Source organism: Centropristis striata, chromosome 11 (assembly GCF_030273125.1).
Source record: "Centropristis striata isolate RG_2023a ecotype Rhode Island chromosome 11, C.striata_1.0, whole genome shotgun sequence".
Taxonomy (NCBI): Eukaryota; Metazoa; Chordata; class Actinopteri; order Perciformes; family Serranidae; genus Centropristis; species Centropristis striata.
Genome location: NC_081527.1, coordinates 26,338,321 through 26,355,815, shown reverse-complemented (window position 1 = coordinate 26,355,815; position 17,495 = coordinate 26,338,321). Strand labels below are relative to the sequence as shown.

Sequence of the window (17,495 nt, the reverse complement as noted above, 5' to 3'; positions counted from 1 at the left end):
ATTGCGTCATTCTAACTGTGTTATTCTACACAAAGACATGTTTGAGTTGTTCCCACTTCTAGCCATGATTGTTCTGATTCCATTGAGCTGCAGGACTTATGGATTTATATAGATTTTATATATTGCAGTAAAATACAAGGACACAGGGAGTAAAAAATGCCCTGTAATGGCTTGTTTAGGTTCAGTGGGTTAGAATCTATCCTAAGTAAATCCTAATTAACATAAAGCCACAACTCATACTGCACACACATACTGCACACACACACACACACACACACACACACACACACACACTCAGCCTTGTCTACATCAGAGATCAGATGTCACAGTTTGCTGCTGTAATAAAGCTCATTGTTCATTGTTTTTCAACCTGAAAAATACTGATAGGATTATGATAGGACGGAACAGGCTGATCGCATTAAATTAAATTAAATTATTCACCACATTTTATCGTGTATGAGGCCTTTTATTTTATTGGCTATAATGCATTAAATAATGTAAAGGAAAATGGAGAAAATTCTGCAGCATATATGCCAAAGTCCCTTTTATAATAATATTGACAATCTAGGTATTAGCTATGGAGGATCAAAGTAGACAGAAAGAAATATATTCATACATCTTTAGATAAATATTTAAATGTGTCATTAAATAATTAATGTAAGATCTATTCACATATTTCATTCTGTTCATTAATGAATGAATTAATCTCACATTTAAGTATTTTAAGATGTATTCATATATTTCATCATGTCTCCTTGGATCCTCCATAATTTACTCCTGTTAATACTGTACTGCATATCAGAACAATGGACAAAGTTTGAATACAGAGTAAATTTGCAGAACTGACAAATCCAACACTGAAATGTATTAGGTGAAAAATACAGACAATATACAAACATATAATATAGGAATGTGCGAAATCTCTATTTGTCTTCATACTGTATGCCTTATTTATCAACGAGAGGGGGGGAAACAAAGCGGCTCCACTGTCCTGTCCTTGAGTTTCATCTGATCATAGCTCAAGTTTGAAAAAAACCTTTCTCTGTTTTCTCTCTCTCTCTCTCTCTCTCTCTCTCTCTCTCTCTCTCTCTCTCTCTCTCTCTCTCTCTCTCTCTCTCTGCATCTTTTATTCCTCTCCCAAACATTTCTCTTATCATGTGTGAGCAGTGTTCTGGGGACAGCAGGAGATTTATGGCTCGTACAGTGTGCTGTCTTGTTGCTTCTCCTCCTTACTGTCACTTTGAGTAAACGCCGAGAGTTTAGGAAGTCCAGAGGGTGTTCAAGGTTAATATTGCAGCAAAACACTCAAACACTGTTTTCAGTCAGTCTGGGAAGTGGTGCTGGTGTCAGAAAAACACTCGTAGCTCCATCATTTAAGTGACACAGCCATTAATACATGGTTTATTTAACATTTTACATCAATCAATCAAATCAAAATGACTTTATTTATCCCCAAGGGGAAGTTAGAATGAGACAGCCTCTTTTGTATCTCTCCGTCCTGCTGCTTTTGGTCCATAAAGGTTTTGTGTAGCAGATGATCTGGTATTTCAGGATGGCCTGGAACATGTTGACAGGTCATCTCTCCACCACCTCCTCCAGTGTTTCCAACCTGGCTCCAACCACAGAACCAGCTCTTTAGACCAGTCTGTCCAACCGCCTTCATCTCTGTGTCTGATGCTGCCTCCCCAGCAGACTGCAGCAGAAAACAACACACTACCACCACACACTGATAAAACATCTGCAGCATCGCACTACAGATGTCCAGAGATCTGAGCTTCAAGAAGAAAAAGAGGTGGCTCTGCCCCTTTTTGTAGAGAGCGTCAGTGTTTAGCGTCAACTTATTATCCAGGTATACACCTAATTACTTAGAACTTGGCACCACCTCTATGTCCACCCCACAGGTATTCAATGGCTGAAGAGGGGGCTTGAGTCTGCGGAAATCTCTGATAATTTCCTTAGTCTTTGAGGTGTTCAGTAGGAGATAGTTCTTGTGACTCCAGTCACTGAAGGCTTTTATCAGATCCCTATATTCAGATTCCTGTCCATTCCTGATACACGCCACAATAGCAGTGTCCTCCGAGTACTTCTGGATGTGGCAGGACTCAGAGTTGTATTTGAAGTCCGCTGTGTACAGTGTGAACGGGAATGGAGCCAGAACAGTGCCTTGTGGAGCCCCTGTGCTAGTCATTAATGTCCCAGAAACACAGTTCTCCAACCTGACATACTGTGGTCTTCCTGTCAGGTAATCTATGATCCAGGAGATGAAGGAAAGATCCACTCCCATCTCTGTCAGCTTCTTTTTGAGTTTGTTGGGTTGGATGGTGTTGAATGTGCTTGAAAAATCAAAGAACTTGATTCTCACATAAGCACCAGTTTCCTCCAGATGAGCACTGGCACGGTGACGCATATTTCCTGCAGTGACAACATCCCTTTTCATTATAAATATTGGTAGGCTACATTCATACTACAGGTGCTCCGATAAGATTTTTTTTTTTTTTGACTGTTCAAATTATTTTCTCAGGCTCCAGTGTGACCTGCTCACAGTCCTGAATTGACCTGCATGACCCTGCAGAACAACAAAAGCAAAGACATCACGCAGCACGCTGTGTACACAAGTAAACATGGAGGTTGTTGAAGCCAGTGTTTACGGTGGAAGCTGGAGAAGTTCTGAGCAGATCATTTTTAACCAACAAGATCTCTAGCCTAAACGGCAGAATAGTCAAACGAAAAATGCAATATAGTAACAGTACTATTATTATTATTATTATTATTAATCCTTAGAATTCTAAGCATTCACATTACTTAACCCTTTAGAGTTTGGGGCTATGTTGTCGGTTTTGGACTCCTTTTCGTTCTGCCTGTATATAAACCACTTAAACATCTTTACCATGATGTGTTGGTATCATTGTTTTCAGCTCAACCTCACCTATATGACCTGATTATTTTTTTCATTTTGACTTACTGGATCAACATTTTGAACACAAAAAACACACAAAAATACAAAAAACACATTAAAACATAAAACATGAAAAACAAACCAAAAACACACACAAAATTACAAAAAAACATAATAAAAATACAAAACACACAAAAAAAACACAAAAAAACAAAGAAATTACAAAAAACACAGATAAAAACACAAAGAAATTATAACAAAACAAAAAAAAACAGTTAACACAAAATGCAAATGCAAAAAAACAAAATTTACAAATGCTAAATGCACAAAGCTAAATTAGAAAAATATCTGCAAAAAAGTAAAAAAACTTTAGAGTTCAGCTGACAGCAGGGTTCCATGCTGCTGAAGTTTTCACGTTGTGACGTCATGAAGAAGTCGTGCTCCGGCGCTTTCGTGGACTCCAGAGGGTTAAAACGTGAAGATTTCTTGGTCTGACCTTTTACCTCCACATTGGCTGCCTGCTGTGCAAGTCTGGATCTTAAGTAAATCCTGCTGTTAGACCTGCTGTAAGTCGCTCTGGATCGTGGAGTGTCGACTGCAGGAATAGAAAGCCCGGGAATTAAAGTCTTGGTTCTCCTCACGCCTCCACACGCCTCAGACCTCATTATATGGGTTCAGTCCTCTAACCCCGGCCTGAAGTCTGGGTGAGGGAGGAAATCCCGGTGATGTGTCACACTGACGAGTTTTCTGCGTCTCCTCAGAGCTCCGCTCCCCTTCCAGCCGTCTGAGGCCACGATGATTTATGGCAAAGATGATGGAGGCAGGACAGGAAGCTTATCGCTGGTCTCTGTGCATTTCACCTGTCAGCTCACCTTCACTCCTCTGCTTCTTTTCTCATTATTCTCTTTTTGTTCTTTGTTCTCGAATTGACTCCTGTCTTCTCTATTCTCTTCTTATCTCCCCACATATCACAACAAATACCAAAGAAATACATATTTATACAAAGATTAAACCACTTGACTTCACCGCCAGGCAAAAATACTACAAATCAAAAAATTAATACAGCACTTTATGCTCGTTTTTGTGTTTTCTTTTACAGAAACAATACATTTCTACTGCTCTGGACTAACTGAACAAAAGCCTCCAAATGAAAAATGTAATATCTATACTGCCCTACAAAACCTAGTTGCAGTAACTATGAAAATGGTAAAACTGAGAAAAACTGCTTTTAAGTTGTTTTAACGTTTTTTAATGGCAAGCCAAACGAGTTATAGCTAGGTAAGTGATATGACACCTATTTCTACATTTATTGATGATGTTATTTTAATGCATAAAAATCACGATGATTTATTTGACCTTTGACCCCAAAAATGTAGTTACTGCATTCTGGTTTTGCTGTAAAAGGTTCTAATAGTAATGCACAAACAGTGCAGCCACTACAATGTTGTTGTCTTCTTTCAGCTTTTATATTTTGTTTTAGGTGAAAAAACATTTTTAATTTGATTTTGTTAGAAGTGTTTTTAAAAGTGTTTAACAACTAAACAATTAAAAAACAAAGACTAAAATATAACATTACTTTATAGTATTAAGTCTATAAGGTTATCTCACTTTTTTACTTCATCACTATCTACATAATAATTTCCCTATCAAATAAACTTATAATTTCTATTCTTGTCTTCACGATTCAACACACAAGGCTACACTGTATCACAGTCAAAGTGAACGTACTGCAGTTTGCTTTGGTTTTGAGTTTGAGTTACTGCAATTGTTGTATCATTATCTGAAATAAAGCAACATTGAAATCTTAAACTTTGTCACAAGATCAAACAGATATTATGGAGTTCCTTTTCAGTTATAACTCAATTTCGACCAAAAATGTAGTTACTGCAGTTAAACTTTGTAGGGCAGTATAGAGTATTGTGCTTACATGTACATAAACAAGGTTATATGTTTTGTTTCAGAAGTAAGAGAAAACTTAAAGTGACATGAAAGTACATTTTTTTTTGCAATAATCTGGCAAGTACAACATTATGATGAAATTGGTTATTGCTTTATAATGACGGTTCTTGAAATGAAAATCCTGCTGTATTTTTAATGCTCTGACCACAGCCTGTGCATAAAGATGCATGTCATATCTCCCCAAGTGAGGTCATGAATAACCCCTTCATCTGATGTATGGGACACGAGCCATGCAAAAAAAATCAAAGCACAGAATAGATTTTTGTCATTTTAGGTCGTTCATATCTTGCTTATATACAGTACTGTGCAAAAGTTTTAGGCAGGTGTTAACAAATGCTGTAAAATTAGAATGCATTCAAAAACAGTGATCTTGATAGCTTATTTTTGGCAATTAACCAAATGCAAAGTGAGTGAACAGAAGAAAAATCTAAATCAAATCAATATTTGCCTTCAAACCATGGTTTGAACATATACTACACTGTAAAAAAAAAAAAACCCTGTTGTTTTTACGGTAAAAAAACCAGCAGCTGTGGTTACCAGAACTTTAACGTAATAAATACGGTGCAACTTTTTCTAATATTATGGTAAAAGGATATTAGCACTGTTGATTTCACGTTTTCGATTTTATTCAATATTTTACCATAAAAAATAAAAAGTTTTGTCTCTACTGTTCTGCCATATAATTGACTAGAAAATACTTCATAAATGCTGCATACATTAAAGATTTTACCATTAAATAGTACCGTTTATTTATGTTTGAGATATGGTGTTTAGTACATTTAACAGTGAGAAAAAGTATTTTTACAAAAAATAAATGTAAAAATTACAGGGATATATTACAGTATATTTTTGCTACAAACACGGTACAAGTGTATTTGACAGTGGAATAATCTATTTAAAATTTTTTGACTGATATATACATTTACAGTGTTTCATTGTTACTGAAACTGAATTAACCCATTTATCATTTTACGGTCTTTTACTGTCATGGTTTAGCACTTTTTCACCGTAAAATCTACAGACATTTTTTACAGTGGAGCATTAATTCTTCGAGGCATTTTTCACACCTGCATTAGACTAGCTCAGTCCAGTATGGTTATTTATGCTTGATTTTAATTAGTTATTTGATGCTATAAGAAGGGGGGGTGATATTATGATTGACAGCTGTGATTGTATGGGCGGAATGTTTGGGTTTCATTTCGACAGTGAACGGAAGTAGAGACATGCTGCCATCTTTATAGTCTGTAGTATTTCTAACCCTGCATACATTATTATACCATTTAGCATCATTGCAAGGCCATGTTGTATTTACATCTAGACTAAAAAGTAAACATCAGTTACATTATTATTTTTCTACCTGGAAAACATACAGCAGTGTGTGCAGTTCTACCTGTTCAACCTCCACCAATCACAGGGGGCTTTCTACATACAAATGCAGAGATTAAAAAAAAAAAAAAAATTAATATTCATTACTATTTAAACTGAAAGTTGTGTTGAGATCAAGAAGCTTTTCTGTAGAGATGACCTGTCTAACATGACATGAAAAAGAGATTAAATGATAAAAAATGAGTCAAACAGAACCGATACTATAGACATAATATAGATTTATTTTTTCTACTCTCTTTCATGTTTTATTTCCTCTCTGTTCTTCACATACTCTCCCTTTTCATCACTTTTATCCTCCTCTTTTTAATCATCTCTTTCCCCCTTTCTCTCACCGTGGCTTCCTGTCTCCTCTCCGTCTCATTCGGGTGGTTTCCATGTGAACAAAAATCTATTTTTGGATCCAGTTTTTTTTTTCATCTTTTATTGCACCCCTTACTATCTTCTTCTTCTTCTTCTTCTTCTTCTTCTTCTTCTTCTTCTTCTTCTTCTTCTCCTTCTCCTCCTCCTCCTCCTCCTCCTCCTCCTCCTCCTCCTCCTCCTCCTTCTCCTTCTCCTTCTTCTCTGTCCTCCTTCCCCAAATTAGACATTTTGTTTATTATGTTCACATGGCGCTCTTGCATTTTTTTCTCATAAATTTTGAGATCCCTCATTTTAAACTGTGTCACCACACCGCCCACTCATGTCAATTGCCATAGAAATGTATTATTTATTAAAAATATTAATTATATATATATATATATATATTGATGTAATAATATTTTAATATATGATCTTATAATAATAACATTACTAATAATAATGCATTGCATTTATTTAGCCCTTTTCTAGACATTCAAAGATGCTTTACATTAAAAAAAAAAAAAAAAGTAGAAAATACATCAGTGGATGTAGGCGGATTTGAAGATGTGAGTTTTTAGGGTTACAATAAGTCATATTTCTTCATTTGTAATTATTTTTGATAAGTAACCCTAAGTGTTTCACTTTGAAGTACTTTATGCCTGTCAATAACATGAAGGGATTTATTTCTTTATAGAACATTTGCAAAGATGAGTTTTGTATAAGATATTCTGAAACCTGCAGTGTTTGTTGTTTTATTCCCCAAACTTGTGAATGGCTGTATTTATCAGCAGGATGGTGTCTAACCTGGGAGTCATGTAAGGGACCTGTACAGTGTGTTAGCAGAGCAGGAGACACAGAAGACAAAGAGACCTGCTCATAAACACATCCTTCCATGCCAGCAGTCACATCCTCCGCTGGCTTTTTTAATGCTGCAGAGGCAGTGAGAAATGTGTCATTGGCTGTTTGCAGAGCAGCTTTGTTAGAGTGCTGAAATGTGTCAGACCTGCTGAGAACATGTGGGGGTTATATAAACATAAATATTGGCTCCCAAAAAAATGGAGGAAAAAAAAACAAGTTTGTGCCCTCTTTTCTGCTTTTAAACCGTGAATTTGCACAACAGGCCTCTCTTTGATGAGAAGTGACACGCTCCGCATCAAAGAAATCACCTTGAGAACCACCTTCACCAGCTGTGGACATTATTAGCACATGAAAAAGGGACTTTTCTTTTTAAACGATGCCAGAGCTGCCTGCAAGTTTCCCTTTGTACTCTGCTGGAAGTGAATGGAGTTCAAATAAGTTTGATGTTGACGTGTGAGCACATCGGAGCCTGGAACAATACAGAAACATGTTCAGCAAGCTGATTGAGAAGGCAGAGCATCATCACTATGTGTCCTTCAGGAGACCTGAAGGCCAGACTGAACCCTCAGGAGTCTAATAAACCCTTCTGTAATCATTCCTCCCGTTATGAAGGTTATAACGTGCACCGGTTCTCATTTTGGTGCCCGACAGGTTTAACTGCAGGATGCAATTCATGTTTATTAATCAATCACACAAGACTCTCCATGACTGCATAAATAATATCATCTGGAGGTGCACACAGCTCGGGGAGTTTCATCATCTTCTCCAGAAACTGTTGGATGACTGACAGTACGGTGCTCCTGCACTAGCATGTATACCATATAGCAGGGGTGGGCAACCTGTACTAACTAAAGAGCCACTGTTGGCCAAAAGCAAAGAAAAAATTGCAGAACGGAGCCGCAAACCTTATATTGAGCCCAAAATGAAAATTAAACAGCCTTATAAGTGTAAATTAGCCTACCAACATTATTAATGGTCATATTGAGCATTTATTAATATGATTTTGAAAACTAGTCTATCTAGGGGAACTCAAAACTAAACTCAAAGTTGGCAAAACTTAAAGGTTAACGCGCCGGGCTGGAGACTTTCGTAAGCTATGAAGCACATTTTAGTTAACTTAAATGTTAAAACTTTTTAAATATGCTGTAAAAAGGCTATACAATTTTGCAATTGAATAATACAAACAGTTTTTGGTCTACACCATTGATAAATTAAAATTTTAATGTAAAAAAATATATATATTTTGTCTCAGCCACGGAGAGCCCTGCAGGCGGCCTAAAGAGCCACTTGAAGCTCTGGAGCCACAGGTTGACCATCCCTGCCATACAGGGATGACGCCGATCGATCGGCCCGATATGATAAAAAAAACAATCGATCGAAAAATCAGATCAAAGGTTAAAATCACCGATCCGTTCGCATTATACGTACATGTGCTTTACAAGTGTTTGTTATGATGATATACATTCTGGATCCAAAGGTGGCGGTAGTGCGCTGAAACGCTGCCGCTTTAACACGAAGAAGAAGAGTTGTGTTGTGCTCACGCAGCCTGCATGCCCCCACACACACCCACAACATCATCATCGTCTGCCATATGGAACTTTTTCGAATTGAGTAAGTCCGATTTAAGTAAGTAAGTAAACTTTATTAATATGGCACCTTTCGCAGAAGTCACAAAGTGCTTCACATTAACAGAGGATAAATAAGAAAAGAATAAAATAAAATAACATAAAAATAAAATAAAAATGTACATACAAGTTTTAAAGACCAAAACAACAGCAATTAAACGACCATAGAAGTCCCCAAAGCAACTAATCGAACAAATAAAAATGTCTTCAGTTGGCTTCTAAAAGTGACAACAGAATCTACTGAGCGCAGTGAGGGAGGGAGACTGTTCCAAAGCATGGGAGCAACAGCCTGGAAAGCTCCAGCACCTCTGGTTCGAAAACGGGTGCACGGAACCATAAGCAGATTCTGATCTGCAGACCTCAGAGCCCGAGTGGGCATGTAGGGCTGTATCAGGTTGCATATGTAGGGTGGAGCCTGGCCATGTAAGGCTCTGAATGTTAAGACCAGAATTTTAAAATTGATTCTAAAAGAGACAGGGAGCCAATGTAAGGCTTTAAGAATAGGGGATATGTGAGTCATCCTATGCGTGCGGGTCAGAATTCTTGCTGCAGAGTTCTGCACTAATTACAGACGCAACAGCTCATTTTTGTTTAGACATGAAAACAAACTATTGCAGTAGTCTAGCCGAGAAGACACAAATGCATGTATAATGAGTTCTAAGTCATTATGTGACACCATTTTCCTGAGCTTGGAGATTTTTCTCAGTTGAAAGAAGCAATTTCTCGACAGCTGTTTGCAGTGTTGCACTAAGGACATGTCTTTGTCAAAGATGACACCCAGGTTTCTCAGGGTAGGTTTAGCTGACTGGCTTAAACCCAAGTACTGGTTTATTCCTGGAATTAAGTAACACAATTATCACACGCTAGCTGCAATTCATGCAAGCGTTTAGAACACAACAGAACACAACGATTTCCTGAAACAGATGAGCGAAAAGAAGAAAAAAACGCCGACCCCACGGGCTCTCCTGCAAACAACAATAGAGAGCACACAGTCCTACAACCCTCGCAGTGAGAAATACAGCCATTTAAAATTGATAGTATCAATAAATGAGTGAACTTTCAACATGAAGCTCTTGCCTGTTCTTGACTGCCCTATAGAGGCCCTGTTGGCATATTGTTTTCCACAGTGCCACTGCTGCTATGAAGGAATATTAAAGTTACTGCTATGCAATACATAAAGGTCAATCTAGATAATCTATAGTATCTAGTAAATATATGATTACAAGGTTAACATAAAATAAAGAATATAGGCCTGTGCATGAGTGGATGAATTGATGGGGGGAAAACAAGAGGAAAATATAAATGTTAATATCGTCCCATGTGATCGATCGGTAATCGGATCGGTGAGGCTTTAGGTGATCGGTGATCGGCATCGGTCCCAAGAAACCTGATCGGACCATCTCTAATACCATATAAATGGATTTAGCTGTGATTTGAAATAAAGGTCTGGGGTTAACACAAGCATTTTAATGTGTCCCTAAAAAGGCGGCTGCTAACAAGTGGCCAAATGAGACTGTTGGGACATTAAACGTCATCACGCTGGAAACGGACAGGAACTCTCTCACTAGTCCCCCTCACAACCTCTAGTTCTGTTTTTGAGAGCTCTTGTAAACTCTTGTAGATTGTAAATTATATCAATAACCAATTTATTAGGCTATGGATTCGCTACCTTGTCAGAGACCGTCTGAAGAATAACAGTAGTGACGTTTAAGTCATGTGAATCCGCTTGTTTTCTGAGTTCAGGAGTTACATGGAGTTCAGGTCGATCAGAGCTTTGCTGTGCAGGAGATTCTGGACGCCTGGCGGAGCTCTGCACTCTACTCGGTGACCTTTTCTAGTTGAAAGTGTTTTAGAGAGGTGTTGATTTATCTGTATGACCATTTTGGATGCTGCAGTTTGAGGTTCTGTTGGACGGCTGTGGCTCAGTTGGTAGAGCGTCCGTCCAGTGATCGGAAGGTTGGTGGTTCGATCCCTGACCATGGCAGCCTACATGTCGAAGTATCCTTGAGCAAGATACTGAACCCCAAATTGCTCCCCATGCTGCGTTCATCGGTGTGTGAATGAATTCCCAATGGTGGCAGGTGGCACCAGTGTGTCCTGGTAGCCTCAGCCACCAGTATGAATGTGTGTATGAGCGTAGTGTGTAGTGTAAAGCGCTTTGGATAAAAGCTCTATATAAGTGCTCATTTACCATTTACCACATGTCTTCCAAAAAGGGAAATGTTTCTCTTTCCTTCTGTGCACAAAGCCAGCTCCTTAAAGAAACAGTTTCTCCAGTTTGTTCTGGAAGAACTTGACTGGTCTGCCCATAGTCCCATTTTGACGTTTTTTGTTTTTTGGGGGGCACCCAGGAAATATCACATATGTTTTCCAACTTCATGAGTTGACAAGGATCACCCAAATTCTCTGTGTTGACTGTCTTGCAACCTATTATGGGTTACTCATGCATTGGAAACATATCTGTGCCCATGCAGTCACTGAAAAAAAACCCTTTTCGCACCATTATTCAAAATTGCTCTGGAAATATGGAGCAGCAGGGATCAACTCCAGAGCCCCCATCACTGCAGACTCTGACATCTTTTTGTGTTTCTTAAAAGGAAACAGAAAAAGTAATTTCCTTCAGTTTTGTTCTTTCCTCCTTCTCCTGCTCCTCACAGTCCAATCAGCACATTTAATCTTCCGTGATTTAAATGGAAGTCGAGCCTTCACATAATCCATATATAATCACGGCACATATAGTCCTCCAGCCGCGGCGTGTTCATCACCTCGGGGAACATCTTTCTCTGCATTAATAGCAACACCCAACTAATGGTCCTCCTGCACTTTAATGAGCCCATCCTTCACTCACATCTGAAGTCTGATGTTTGAAGGAGGAGAAGCAGGATGTGTGAAGTTAAACAGGAAGGACACATCGTTAAATATTGAAATCTGAAATGGAGTCGTTGATGTATTGGCTAGATTTTTCTCATTTTCTATATTTCCCAATTTCTGTGAACGTAGATCCACCAAATCACTCGTCTCCACAGTTCTACAAAACCATTCCATGGACACTTTTATCTTCTTTATTCTTCACCATTCTTGAGTACATTTCTTGACTAATTTAAGTTATTTGCCTGTTTTAAATGATCAGTTTAGCTAAAGTACAACAAAATATATTTGTCCGATCAGCTCTGGTACATTGTAGCAGTGCAGAAATCTGTGTTTTCAAAGGTTTGTTCTGGTGATTAACCAGGCCCTGATCTCTGATTTGTCCAGCAGTTCAAATTGTTCCTCTGTTGTTTCAGCTGCTGGATAAATTTTTGACAAATTGACCAGAGCTTTGGAGGAGGCATTACACTGTAAAAAAAAAAAAAAAAAAAAAAATGTCAGGTGTAAACAAATGCTGTAAAATAAGAATGCATTCAAAAACGGTTATCTTAATAGCTTATTTCTGTCAATTAACCAAATGCAAAGTGAGTGAACAGAAGAAAAATCTAAATCAAATCAATATTTACCTTCAAACCACACTGTATAAAAACCCTGTTGTTTTTAGGGTAAAAAACCAGCAGCTGTGTTTGCCAGAACTTTAGCGTAATAAATACTGTGCAACTTTTTCTAATATTACGGTAAAATGTTATTAGCACTGTTGATTTCACATTCAAGATTGTCATTTGATTTCATATTTTACCGTAAAAAATGAAACTCTTTTCCATCAAAAGAAACGCTGTTCTGTCATATAATTGACAAGAAAATACTTCATAAATACTGCAAAAATTTAAGATTTTACCATTGAATATTACAGAATATTTTTGTTAGAGATATGATGTTTCGTACATTTTACAGTGAGAAAAAGTATTTTTACAAAAAATAAATGCAAAAATTACAGTGATGCTTGTATATATATTACAGTATATTTTTGTTACAAACAAGGTGCCAGAGTATTTTACAGTGGAGTAATGTATTTTTCAAAAAGAAAATGTAAAAAATACTGTTTTAGCTGATATATACATTCACAGTGTTTCATTGTTACTGAAACTGATTTAACCCATTTATCATTTTATGGTCTTTTTCTGTCGTGGTTTAGCAGTTTTTCACCATTTTTACAGTGTAGAAAATGACCAAAAAATGGCGACGCATGCATTGGATTAAAGAACATGTACAGGTTGTCACAGGAATGCGTTCTTAAACCCTGATATAAGTTAGCATTTAAGCGCCCTGGGGTCTAACCTCTCAAATTCAAAGAGGATCCAATTTATGTTTATTAATGTTATTCACACGAGACTCTCCATGACTGCATTAATAATATCATCTGGAGGTGCACACAGCTTGGGGAATTTCATCATCTTCTCCAGAAACTGTTGGATGACTGACAGTAAGGTGCTCCTGCAGTAGTATGCATACCATATAAATGGATTTAGCTGTGATTTGATTGCGATATAAGGCTTAAAAGTAAGCTGAAATACCTGCAACATGATGCAGATGTGTAATTTGTGATGATGTGTATTTTGTCTGTAGTTATCACAAGCTTAAGATTTGGTCCCATTTTGTTGTACAATATTAAATTAAACATTATCACGCCAGACACGAACGGGAACTCTCTCACTAGTCCATCTCACAGCTAGGGTTGCAAATTACTGGGAATTTCCAAAGTTGGAAACTTGACATAGGAATTAATGGAAAACTTATGGAATAAACAGGAAAATTACAAAATTGAAGGTTGGCCCTTAATTGGAACTTAAATATAGTTGGGGAAATATATTTTAGCATCATTTACTTTTGAATGGGTGGGGTTGGAGGTGGGTGAGTAATATTAAAGTCAACATTCATGTTTTTTTTTGTTCAATGACATAACTGATTTTTCAATAAAAATAATCAAAACTGGATGAAGTTCTACTTACAAATCTGTTGAAACGTCATGATTTTTTAAAAAATGTTGAATATTTTCCACCTCTTTGCAACCCTACTCATATTCTTTAGTCATGTTTAACAGAGCTCCTGCAAACTCTTGTGCATTGTAAATTATGTCATTAAACACTTTATTATGCTACGGCTTTGCTAGCTTATGAAATCTTTCTGTCGGCTGCATTAGCGCTTCAAACATAAAAGTGACAAAAGACGAAAATGAAGGACATTTTCACTATAATTTTAGTTAGTTTTGTAACCACACAATACAGTTTCAGTTAGTTATCGTTTTGTTTTAAAAACTCTCGTTTTTATTTTGATTTCAGTTAACGAAAATGTTTTTTCAATTCTAGTTTTCATTATTTCGTTAGTTTCTGTTAACTATAATAACCTTCATCACTACTGAAATAACTCAAAAAAAGAAAGCAATGACAAATGGCATTTCAGTCTGATTGTCAGGTTACTTGTTGCGTGCCTCAGCTAATAAAAAAAAAAAATATCTATACAGCAACCTGTTCTGCCGGGCTACACTCCACTAGATGGAAAAATGTCTTTTGTAATTTGGGTGAACGACCCTTTAAAGACAACATGAGTGGCTGTCAGGGAGACACTGGTTGTGCCATTGTTGTTCTGGAGATGATGTCAGTGAGAGGTTTTGTGGATCAGCATCAGGTTGTAATGACCTCTTAAAGAGACTCTGAGGAGTTTTATCAGTGTCGTTCCAGCTCACTGAAAATGTCCCGGAGGAAAAAAAAGAGTGGTATGCCTGTTGAAGAAAGGCATCACCTCCCAATCATCCGAGTAAAGAGTCCAAACTGCACAGTAATCATCATGATTGTCATCTGTAATCATACATCACATTGTCACGTTGCCTGGTTCACACGTCTGCAATCACACACAGCTCCGTGCAATCACAGCAAGCAGAACGGCAGTGAAAACACACCGTGTGTGATTCACTGCTCCTCCCTCTGTCTGCTGCCTTTGCCTCTGCTTTCACAGGTTCATACCTAAATGACAGTTGAACCAAGGAAGTTGTTTCTCTTTCATTTTAGAGACTGCAAAATGTAACATTTACTGGGAATGTTTGGGATCTCTGAGACATTATGGACATGAGAATAACTCAACAACCGTTTTTTACATAAATTTATGATCCACCAAGGACATACCTTAATGCAGCTATTCTCAACCTTGGGGTCGAGATGATTTCTGGGGGTCGCCAAATCATTTTGGAAGTCAGCTCTGTTTCCACTGTGTTAAAGTGTTCATGTGTTTTAGTCTTTTTGGTAATTTAATGTCTTTTTTGTCATTTTGTGTTGTTGTTTTTTTGTCATTTTATGTCTTTTTTGGTCATTTTGTGTCTTTTTTTTGGTCATTTTATGTCTTTTTGGTCATTTTGTGTCTTTTTTGGTCAATTTGTTCCTTTCTTTGATCAATTTGTTTCTTTCTTTGGTCTTTTTTTTGTCTTTTTTGGTCATTCTGTGTGTTTTTTTGTCATTTTGTGTCTTTTTTTTGTCATTTTGTGTCTTTTTTGGTCATTTTGTTTCTTTTTTGGGTGATCTGAACTGTGCGTGTGAGGTTCTGTTCAGTGAGCGTGGGTCGCGGACAACATGTATATTAAATTGGGGGTCGCGACTCAAAAAGGTTGAGAACTACTGCCTTAATGAATTTGGTGAATCTTTGGGTATTTCTAAGCTTAGACTGCAAAAATAAGGTCAAAACTCCTGACAAGAAACCAGACAAATCTGCTGAGCTCGTGTTTTATTTGATAGGGCAGATGACTGGTCACTCTCACGTTCAGACAGATTTCCAGCTACTCACCGGGTCAATCAGCAGGTTTAGGCCCCGTTTACATGAGGACGCTTGCGGGTAAAAACGACAAAATATTGTATGGGAAGTGCCTTTCGTTTAGACGCTGACGGCGTTTGGAAAACTGTAATCCGCTCCACCGTAGCGTGTCCATCTACACTGCCAAGACACAAAACTCTGCTCAGATCTGCTCACGTCACGTACGCGTTTACGTCACATACATGCTCCAATGGGATTATTTCCATGCGTCGGACCTTCAAGCTGTTCTGGCAGCTCTAATAAACTTACAGGAGTCTTTCCACCAAATGTACAGGATATGTAGAGATAGTATTACTGAACAGAGAAGGATCTGTAATTACCTCTATCACATTTTGGATGCAGCAATTCGTCGGAGGCGAGCCAGACGGCTGTGAACGAGACCTGGGAGATCTAGTGGATGGTGGATAACTTTGTGGAAGGAGTAGCTGATGGAAATGTGTGGCGTGAAAACTTCTGCATGCCCAAAGATGCTCTTATCGCTTTAAGTGATGCCGCCTGGCATGCATACAATCGAATTTCACACACTTTTGCGTCACCGTATGTACGCAGATTACCTCCCGAAAATGCTCGTCTAAACGAGGAACAAAAAGTGAAGACGCGACGCCACTTTTGCGTCTTCTGTTCAGACCGTCCTCGTGTAAACGTAGCCTGAACCTACCTCTGACCAGTAGCCCAGCAGCATCCTGTAGGACCCAGAAGTCTTGTCAGTTTAACAGTGTGACCCAACACAAAAACACAGTTCCATGTTGGCCTCTGAGGGAATAACTGCTCCGCTGAAAGAACCTTGTTTTCTTGTTGTTTTTTTTTACTTCCCTCACGCTCACAAATTTGCTCCAGATAATGTTGTTCCCCGACACCGCCGTGGTCAGCTTGCCCCATGGTGGTGTGTTGTGGGTTCTCTAATCGAGCCTCAGCGGACCCGGTGGGAAGCCGCGGTCAAGGGCGTTTGATTCTGTTAATTGCTTCTCAGGGAGGGCGAACGTGGGCAGCGTGCAGAAAGCAGAGGTGGAGAAAAGCTCGCCTTGTTTCACAATTAAATGCTTGCTTGTGTTGTTCGACAGCACACGCGCGCACACACACACACACACACACACTGCTGTGTTTTAAGGCAGCCACCTTGCAGACTTCTTTGACCTTGTTTTCTTTTCTTAATTCCCTTCATCACTGACATCTCAGCTCCTCTGCACCTTCGTTCTTTAACCTCCTCAGAGCTGACTGCCTGATGAAACACACACGTATTCTCTACTTTAAATAATGAAATAATCCTCTTATCATCCTGAAACTGAATGTCAGCTAGTGGCTTAGGTAAAACCATAGACTGTATATAAATAATGGACGTAGTCAACGTGATGTCACCCATTGGTTTGTGGCCCGTTGGAAGCATCGAGTTAAGCGTTACACTCGTCGCCATCTTGCGTCGGTACGGGGAGCAGACCATATCTGGACTGTGGAAGAGGAGAGGGATCTGATCACTGACTACAGCCTCTCTACACCTCAATCTGACTGAGAGAAGCTGCTGCTAATTCATGTTAGCATTAATTAGAGCATTAACTGGATGTTAGTTTTGGCTAGCAAAAAAACCCCTAAATGTACGTTACTGACCTCAGACAACTGAGCAGCGACTCCTTGAAGTGTCTGTTAGTCCAACCAAATGCTGAACGTTCAAAAAAACTGTCATTAAGTGAAAATACAGTGAAAGGATCAAA

General features: G+C 38.3%; 1 protein-coding gene across 2 annotated transcripts in view; it reads left to right on the top strand.

Annotated features, from left to right (window-relative positions):
• efr3a (EFR3 homolog A (S. cerevisiae)) overlaps window positions 1-17,495 on the top strand; it is a 186,311-nt gene that overhangs the window by 106,574 nt on the left and 62,242 nt on the right. The window lies entirely within an intron of this gene.